This window comes from Leopardus geoffroyi, chromosome B3, assembly GCF_018350155.1.
Source record: "Leopardus geoffroyi isolate Oge1 chromosome B3, O.geoffroyi_Oge1_pat1.0, whole genome shotgun sequence".
NCBI lineage: Eukaryota > Metazoa > Chordata > Mammalia > Carnivora > Felidae > Leopardus > Leopardus geoffroyi.
Window position 1 is genome coordinate 129,509,432 of NC_059337.1, and position 10,569 is coordinate 129,520,000.

The 10,569-nt window shown below is 39.5% G+C and overlaps 1 pseudogene; it reads left to right on the forward strand.

Moving 5' to 3' along the window:
- Positions 1-342: 342 nt before the first annotated feature.
- LOC123583746 overlaps positions 343-10,569 on the forward strand; it is a 12,554-nt pseudogene continuing 2,327 nt past the window's right edge.

Sequence of the window (10,569 nt, forward strand, 5' to 3'; positions counted from 1 at the left end):
AACTCCACAAATATGTATTAGTCAATACCTATTATATTTTCATCAACATGAATCATAAGACTTACGATAATTACATTATAATTGATGGATTTTTAGGAGGGCTATGTGAATGCTATTTCTCTTTGTTGGGTGTTGGCCATGATTATGGTGTCTTCCACAGTATTTCACCATGGTCTTGTTATTATAACTCTTGAGCCATCCATGAATTGCTTAAGAAGTGATAATGATGACATTGTTATGGATGTTGCTAGAAGCCTTGTTGGGAACGTGCCTTCTTAGAGGGGGATTCACCCATTATTACAGTAGAAATTGGTATTTACAGACCCATTTCTGATCGAATGAATGTTGTCAGCAGATGGAAGCAAGGTTGTCAAAACCAGACCCACATGCCCTTGGGTCTCACATGTCAGAACCCGCAAAGCCAACTCCCAACTTCCAGCGTCTTTGTCTCTTGTCCCGCCACAGGTACCCATTCTGTCTATGGCGGTACCAGGAGAGGAAAGTCCCCAGATCAGCTTTCATCCAGTGACTGACAGGAGTAGGTGCTAGGCAGCAACGGCGCCTCGCCCCTCGATTGGGACGACTCTGAGCGTCACATGATGCATTGACTCCTAGGGAATCCTGTCAGGACTAAATTGCCATCCACCTCGTTGGGAGTTTTCTTTATAACACACATTTTCTTGGCTTTCCCCGACTTTCTTTTGCTTGTTCTACTTGCTCATATCAATATGCAGTATTTCCAGGACCACGTTCCAAATAAACAACTTGTGTTTGAATCCTTTGTTTCTGGATCTGTTTTGTAACTTGGTTCTTCCATTTATAAAGTACCCAACTCCCGCCAACCATCTTGCTGTTAGCGAATGCTTTGCTAATATAAAAAAGAAAAAACAGAGTCTTTGCCATTATTAATCTTGTTTAAACTTTATGACAGCCATTGATGAAAGATTGTGTGATGAAATGCAGTAACATGCAGGATCATTGTTTAAATTAGAGTCTGTACTCCCTAGCCCTAAATATTTTTCCACCTTGCTTCTATACTCTGAAACCATTTAATAGACCTCAAATGAGAATTTTCATTCCTTCAACCGCTCAGAAGGGATGGTGTTAAAGGACATACTATCTATTAAAATATATGGCCTATATTAAATCCTTAAGTTATTCTGGCACTGGGATCACCAAATAATTATCATTGCTCCAGCACTATTCTGAGAATTTCCATTAATTCTTTAATTTTCCAAGACTTTAGGGAGCCCTTGATTTCTGCAATTCCACATGTAACCCTAGCCATGGGTCTGCTGATTCTGGCACTATTATAAGATGAGCTCAGAGAGTCAGAAAGTCCTAAAACATGTGGATAGGCTAAGTACTTGAGTGAATGAGAAAAATGTGAAATGTAAAAATATATGTATGCTAACGTATTCTACAGCATGCACCCTCCTGGCATTCACCTCATCCCCGTGGAGATAATAATGCACCTGCCAAGTGCAAGACATCAGCTTCATGGAAGCACTCACTTTCAACTACAATCAGCCTGAGACTCAAACCTGAACTAGCAGTACCACCAACTACTGGCAAAAAACGGAACAAAACAAAACAAAAAACCAGCAACAACAATAACAAAGCCAAGAAAACAACATCAAACACCAACAACACAAAGAGATTCCCAAGTTAGATAAGATTTTCTAAAATATCAGACAGGTAGTCTTTTCCAAATCTGGAGTGATGCATGCATTCGGTTACATCGAAGATGTTTTCATTACCATTTTTACTTTGCTTTAACTTATTTTATCTTTGTTTACAAACAGGATCAGAAAACTGGGTAAAACGTTCTGAAGACACTTTCCTCACGCACCATGAGTCATAATATTCATGAACAATGAATAAAAAGAAATTATTGACACAGAAAAATACTGCTGTTATCACAAGCCATTGTATTTCACACCACTTTCCTATCTGAGCCCTTTTAAAATAGTTTTTATTTATCTTGTATTGATTTTTATTAATTCCAAGCCTCCTTGGGTTTTTTTTATTTTCTAAGGACAGGGATCCATCCTTAAGTAAGAAATTAAGAGAGCAGATATACAGCCCTGAAATTTTTCACTGACATTTAAATACCATGTTCTATACATTCATTTATTCACTAAACATTAATAAAGTGAGCACTAACTTTTGACTAGCCATGTTTATATTTTCTGGGTATATATACCCTACCACCTGGTTTATGACATGGAAAATTCTTTTACTACAATAAATATGTTAAATTCAAAGTATAAGTGGAAGGTAAAGTGTGGCCAGAAGGAAAGAGGGATCAATTCTTCCTGAAAAATAGTGGACTTCACGGAAGAGGTCATACTTGTGCTCAGACTGGAGGCAAATGGAGATATTCATTAGAGGCAGAAGAGTCAGGAGGGCATCCCAGTCAGAGGAAAAAGTATGAGCAAAGAGGTGAAACAAACAAGCGTATTCAGGAACTGGATATTCATTAAGAATCAAATGAACATCAAATGGAAATGTTTGGATTGGAAAAAACCAGGGGGTAGAAGCCTATGTGTCTGGGATTTTATCTTGTAGTTAATGGGGAGCCAGTGAAGATATTGGGGATGGGGTAGGAACAGTGGAATCACAACATAGCATCTACTTTTGGGAAAGGTTTCTTCAAAACCAAGGGGGAAACTATATATATATATATATATATATATATATATATACACACACACACACACATGTATATATGTATACATATATATGTGCACATGTATATATGTATATGTATGATGTATATACATATATATGTGTGTATGTACATATATATGTATATACAACATATATATACATATATGTGTGTTTATGTACATATATATGTATATAAATATATATACATTATAATGTATATATAAATACATATACATATATATGTATATAAATATATATATACATTATATATGTGTATATATAATGTATATATATATATTTTTTAATGTGTGTTTGAGGGGCACCTATGTGGTTTAGTCAGTTAAGCGTCCAAGTCTTAATTTTGGCTCAGATCATGATCTCAAGGTTGGTGAGTTCGAGCCCCTCATCGGGCATTGGGTTCTGCACTGACAGTGCAGAGCCTACTTGGGATTCTCTCCCTTTCTTTGCCCTTCCCACTTGTGATCTCTCTTTCAAAATAAATAATTTAAAAAATTAATGTTTATTTTTGAGAGAGAGAGAGAGAGAGACAGAGCACGAGCAGGGAAGGGACAGAGAAGGAGGGAGAGAGACACAGAATCTGAAACAGATTCCAGGCTTCAAAATAAATAAATAAACTTAAAAAAAACGTGCGTTTGATATGGAATATGTTGCAGGCATGAGGGGTGGAGAATGGAAATCACACCTGTCACATACCTTCCAGCCTCCGTAAACATGCAAAGTGTAATCACACGTATTTCTATTAGTACTTAGACATATGAAGCAAAAGCTGGTGGTGAGTGACAGCGACAACAGGGAACAGGAAATCCACAGAAGCCCGAAAAAATAAATCCTGCCTTGTCATATGTGCTCTGGCCTGGCCATCATTGGTCTCAGTAGCCCCTGTCCAGCTCATTTGCCACCACTTACTTCTCTACAATTTCCCACCTCCAACCCCCACTCAGAAATACAGTAAAAAAAAATCTTTTGATCTCTACAAAAATATCCATCCATGAGAAAGGTGAGGACTTTTTAAAAGAAAGATTTTATTTCATTTCATTTCATTTCATTATTTCATTTCATTTCATTTCATTTCATTTCATTTCATTTCATCTCATTTCATTTCATTTCAGACACAGAGAGAGCAGGAGTGGGGGAGAGGAGCAGAGGTGGTGGGGGGAGAGAGAGAGAGAGAGAGAGAATCTAAAGCAGGCTCCATGCTGAGCACAGAGCTCTGTCCCATAACCCTGGGATTGTGACCTGACCAGAAATCAAGAGTTGAACGCTCAACAGACTGAGCCACCCAGGTGCCCCAATGAGGACTCTCGTAGAGCTGAAATCCAATCAGAGACATAAAGATGACAGCGTTGTTTTCACAAGATGCTGTCAGCATTAGGGGCCGGGTGCGCGCACATTTAATTACCAGATGTTTACACTTCAAAACTTGGCCTTTGCAACCACTTGTAAAACCAATGCCTCCACTGTGATTGGACCTGGGGGATGAAACACCTTTAAATTCCCAAGCTCTGCATCCGTCACTAATAATTTTGAACCATGTAAATGGCATTAGAATGTGTATTATGCTTTCAACCTGGTTTTACATCTAATGTGCTTCTTATATAAGCTGCCACGCAGTCCAATGAGGAGCAATTATAGCGAATCAGATTCAGTACCAAATATTTTCCCTTTTTTGATGGCAGGAGGAAATGTCTTCCCCACTCTGAACATCAAATACGTCCATGAGGGCTTGACTGAAATAATGTCGTCAAAAAGGGTAGGCATCTCGTCAGGAAAAGCACACGATGAATTTTAGCCCATGGCCTTGTTTGGGGATAAAACTATGAGGGAAATAAAAACCATTTGTCAGTGGCTGTAAATGAGACTATGGGAGATATTTACACCCAGCCTCTGTTTCTCCTTATCCTTCGTCATCTCTCTTCCTGCCAGTATAATTGTCAACCTGTCTCTGGAGTTTCATACCTTTCCCAAATGTGTTTCCCCCCTCTGCCTTATCTCTTCAAAGCCATCAGTCACACAGCAGATTTGTAATGAACTTGCTCTCTGCCAAGGCAAGAAAAAAAAAAAGTGACATCATTTTCAAAAAGGGGAGATCAGCACTTTAATCTCAGTGAGATAGAAAGGAGAACAAAGGGAATGTCTGGCAGGGCTAACAGGGAGAAAGGATGGTATGGAGCACACGCTTTCTTTCCCTCTCCATGCTTTGTACACTACGCTTTAGAAATTTGGACTCCATTTGTTTTCCGTTCTCATCGTATCCTCCTGGCCCTGCAAGGTCCGGTCTGGACATGATTACCAAGAATAGGGTGTGGCATTCTCCTCCCCGCTTTTGTGAGTTTGGTGGAACGGGGTGAGGGTGAGATGTTTAAAGTCTTGTTATAGAGTTTCAACATTGATGCAGCATTGTACAATTTTGAGGTGAAGTAGCTAGCACATGAATCTGATCTGGCAGGTGTATTCTAGTTGTGGCTAAAATTAATCCAAATGAGAAGAGAAGGCCATCAAAGGAAGAAAGGGCAAGCATTTTTTTTCTTTTAATCACTGCTGATCCCATCAGACTAAATTGTAGACGTGTGGATCGAAGGTAATGTGGGAGTCAGCACTGAAGGCTCAGAGGCTAAGATATTAAAACAGCTGTTTACAATGACTTGTGATGTGCAATCAGAATTATTTTATAAAAAAAATATAATCCTCTTAAATAACCAAGCTGGAAAGAAAGGTAGGTTCTCTCCAATTACCATGATTTTAGTTACCGTGGGGCCATGTGCAGGAGATTATCAAATATGTACCATTTGTCAGAGAAATGTGATGAGTCACCCCTGATAAAAGATAGCAAATGCTCTCTGTTTAAAGGGAAGCTGGTTTAGGATGAGACATGTGTGTTGGACATGAACCTCCCAAGCCACAAGTTCAGGTGTTCCAAGAATGTAACTGTTTAAAATCTTTTCTATTAGTTTCTGTCTGGAATCTTTGCTTCTTCTGTTATCAGGATCCCAATCTTAAGTCAGTTTCTGGTAAACCCACTTCAGCCCAGATTTTGCTTTTGCTTTTACTTCTCTGTGTTGATCCAAATTTCATGGGTTTTACTCAGTTTCCAGGTCTTTTTCCCAGTCCCACCTACAAAATCCAGTATCTACTAAGGTACGCATCACTCCATCTGGTTTCCAGTCTGAGCCCCTCTTGTCTCTTCCTATTAAGGCATTCGATTTACCATTGTATCACTGGTTGTCATTTCAGAAACTATTTGGTGTCCCTGGGATCATTACCATGAAGTATATACAGCTCCTTTGGCCATTTCTCAGTTATGTTCATATCCCTCGGCACACTGGGATACCACAAGAAACCTCTAGATGCTTTCTGTCCATCTTGTGGTAAACAGAAACTTGGGGGCCATTCCAGAACTCTGCCTAGATTGAGCAGGCTGCATTTTCTACTCTGTTGATGCCTTCTCACTCTGGCATGGCAGGAGATGGGGGAAATGATGTCTAACATGCTTCTGCCTCCCACATTCCACCCAACAAAGGAAGGCACTGGTCTGTGGATGGTCTGTTGGCTCTAGGTCCTTACCAGCAATCTGGGATGTGGTCCAGAGAGGGAGGATGTAGCTGGATTTAGAGCCGTTCCTCAGATATCCATACAACCATCTCATTTCACTGCTTTCCTCACTCCCTACACGCATAGATTTTGTCTCCTTTGTGATCACAAAAAAACAGAGGAGAGAATGTCTACCTCCAATCAAATTACTTAAAACCCCAGTCGATTGCGCTCATGGTTTATAACATTAAAAAACTTGAAACTTGCAATAAAAAACAAAACTTGTTGGGGAACTTGGGTGGCTCAAGTCGGTTAAGCATCCGACTTCGGCTCAGGTCATGATCTAGCAGTTGGTGAGTTCGAGCCCAGCGTCCAGCTCTGTGCCGACAGCTCACAGAGTCTGGAGGTTCCTCTGAATTCTGTGTCTTCCTCTCTGTCTGCACCTCCCTTGCTCACGTTCTGTCTCTCTCTCACACAAAAATAAATAAACATAAAAAAATTGTTTCCCCTATTATCTCTACAGTATTTTTTTAAAGTCTATTTTGATTATAAAAAACGAGTTTTGATCTTGTTCGGTTTTTTGGTATTTCTGCTAAACATATATACCCTAAATGAAAGTGTATCAGGAAATTTCAGGGAAATATTATATGCTAATATTTCAAAATGCTATCAATTCTATGTTTCTTTCCCCCTATAAATATTTGCCTACCAAAAATAATATGTGATTCTTGCTTACTTGTCCGGCTCTCCTCCAAGAAACAGAGAACTGTGTCTTTATCTTTAATCCATTTCTCCAAAACAATAAATTCCACACAGAACAAAAAGAGAATATATATACAAAGTACAGTCCCCTCTACAGAGGTGCTCCAAGATTCTGTAGATGACTCTGCACGATGAAGTAAAGATATGTAGCCAAGAGAATCCATCCATTGACTGAATAGACTTTTATGGACCGATGTCAATGTACAAAGGGCTTTGTCTAGACAGAGTCCAAATAAACTGTCAGAGCTTCCTAGTGATGTGTACCACAAGACACCAAAGTTAATCTGCATTTATCGATGGACACTTGAGTTATTAAGGTCATGTGGACCAACTAGACCCAAGGCTTCCATGGAGAAAAACACATGGACACAGTGGAAGTTAAGAGGAGGGGATAGAGACACAAAAACAAAGACCTAGAACAAGGGAAAACAAATGGTAAGAGTCACAAAAATTATGACAGAAAAGTGGAGGGGACAGACTGCAACTGATATTTTTTTTTAAGAGAGAGAGAGAGAAAGAGCAGGAGAGGGGCAGAGAGAGAAGAAGAGAAAAAATCGTAAGTAGTGTCCACACCCGGCATGTGGGGCTTGATCTCATGATCCTGAGATCATGACCTGAGCCAAAATCAAGAGTCAGAGGCTTAACAGACTAAGCCACCCAGGCGCCCCTGACTGATATCTACTAACTACTCTATCTCCCTTTTTCTTTCTACCAGTTCCATTTTCTTGACTTGAGCTCATTTGAATGTGTTGCTTGTCCTTGTATCTAAATGAACCCTGGCGATAACAGGTGTGGGGAGTGAGCCTCGTCAGCTTACAGACCCCTTTTCCTTATTTCAGGTGAGTAGCATACTTTCTCATCATTACATTCTTTAAACCTCACATAAACACTGTCCACATGATGTCATGAGCTTGTTGGAAGGGCGTGGCTAAGGGTGCCTATGCAAATCCCAAGGGGCAGATAGTACAAATGAAAAAGGAGAAAGATAATATACAGCTGTTATATCCAAAGTGGCAGAAGGTCTGGGAGCCAAGGAAGCAAGTGATCTTTCTTCATTTACTGACATGGTCTTAAGGGCAGTGAATCATTCAGTAGTGGTCCCCTAATGTTAGTGAACATATTACCAGAGCACTTACTAAAAATGGACGTTACAAAGTCCAACTCCCCCCCAATTATATTCCCATCAATATCTGTTGTCAGCCAGGCATCTGAATTCTTAGTCAAGACCCCAGATGATACTTAAACCACCAGGTGATCTGAATGATTTTGGCCCTCCAAAATTCACCTGTTGAAACCCTACCCCCCAAAGATGGCAGCAGTGGGAGGTGGGGCATTTGGGAGGAGCTTCAGCTGCACTAAAAAGTGATCAGGCTGACATCTGGATCTTGGACTTTCCAGCCTTCAGAAATGCGAGAAAGAGATTTCTGCCATTTCTAAACTACCTAGTCTCTGGTATTTTATTATAACGGTCCAAACAGATTAAGACAATACCAATGCAAGGGGTTCTTTAAATACATATTGAAGATAAAAAAGCTCTAATTTGATCTGTAATGCTTAGAGTGCCATGTTCCCAAGACTCTAACAGTGGTCCCCCACTTCTCAATCCCATCTGCCTCTGAATCCTGCCTAACTTTAGACATTCAGAAATTAAAAGACAGAGTATAAGAGTAGATGGGATGGAAAAGGTGAGGGTTGGCTCTTGTGTTGGTCGTGGTGGTGTTGGTGGTGATTTTTTAATTAGCTAGGCTTTGTGTTGAATGTCTTGTGTAAAACGTCCTACCTTTAGAGCTGCATGGGACCATTGCAAGAACATAACTCTAATTGATTAGAGTGTTAACAATACCTGAGATATCAAACTAGCAATGTCCTGGGCCACACTCCTTTCTATCAGGTTCCCCCAAATTGTATTATCTTACTTCCTACCATCAGTTAGAACTTTGATACATTTTCTTGCAACTATTAGCCTCATGTTTTCAGACATGGAATACATTTCATGAGGTATGTTAGACCCTTTCAGAGGCTACTAGGCACTCTTGAGAAGAGGACAATGCAGTAACAAATTTAATGCAAACTTTGGACCTTGATGACTATTTTGCCTCAGGGCTAGCAGGGAAGGTCATAATATGAAACCTGGAAACTCATGAGGATTAAGGTAAACCTTTATAATTCCATCCAGTAAGCTCCCCGAATCTGGTGGCTAGATCCAAGAATAATATTTAGGGTTATATAGGTTACTGATTAGATCACATCTTAGATCCCTATCCTTGGACATACTCAGATCCTAAGTCTTTCCAGCTGATTCCTGATTCTTTCTCCTAAAATAAGACCTCCTGAGAGGAAAGAGTTAAACCTGTTTTCAGAAGGTTCTGCCTGACTCTGAAGAGGTCATCCCTCACCACGGCCTGCCTACTTGATGAAAAGTAGCATATTAGGTTTCTAGATAGAGTTATGAGAGAGAGAGAGAGATCAAATAAAGAAAGAAGTACCTCCCACTCATAGACTTACAAAATATATAGCCTTTTGCAAAATGTACAAAGGAGGATTCATAGACTGATCAGCAGTTTGGTGTTCCCAAAATACAGTGTCTCATGTAAGAACTTGAGAAGATAGAAGACCCAGTTAAGGCAAAGCCATAAAAACAGAAGGCAAAGTGAATTCATTTTGTAATTTGTTTTATTATCGCAGGATTTATAGAAAGCAGTTCTACCTATTGCACAAATCTTTTTTAGTTTTGTTCCCTTCCATTTTTTCCCCCTCTGTTTTAAACTTTCAATGATAGGTGGTCTTGGAAAGTGCTGAATTAAGACTTAGCGAAATCAAGTCCTATATATCTGGCTGGTCCTATAAGTACTAACAGTCTCACAAAACAGTGCCGCACTTTTGTCTGAGAGACTTAAGACCGAAAGAGTAAGCAACACATGCTTACAAACACTCGCAACACACGTGTCTGAACATGGAGACATGGACAAACACAAACACACACATGTGTTACCTTTCTGTACTTTATTCTGGCTTAGTTAGAGAAAGCAGTGTTTGCACCTCAACACTTTCTTCCTTGTACCCTCTCAGGATGCAAAACCAAGGTAGGATTTATTTTCTAAGAAAGGGTGGGAATTATCTGTCTTGCTTCAGTAGCACTCAATAACAGATTCCCCATCATAGTATATTAGGAGACAATGACATTTTAATAGATTTTTTTTAGATTTTACAATGTAGTTTTACAGCCATTATTTATTCATTCACTTTTAACTATTTGTCCAGCACCTGCTATGTGCCAGGCATTGTTCTAGGCTCTTGCGTTAGACTGTGGGCAAAGATCTCTGTGCTCATGAAGATTATATTCTAGAGAATTATCTCACTTGAGACCTCCAATACGTCTGCCATGTACTTTCTTTTGAGGGAAACATGACTTGAACCCGGATTGTAATCCAGAAGCTCTGTACTTTTACTGGACTGTGCTGTTTATCTTACAAAATCTAATCAGTAAAAAATAGGGTAATTATAAGAACCTCTGTAAATATCTACTCCATACTAGGAAACATATAAGTATACTAATCAGTTTAGTAAATGGGTAAATGATTTGGA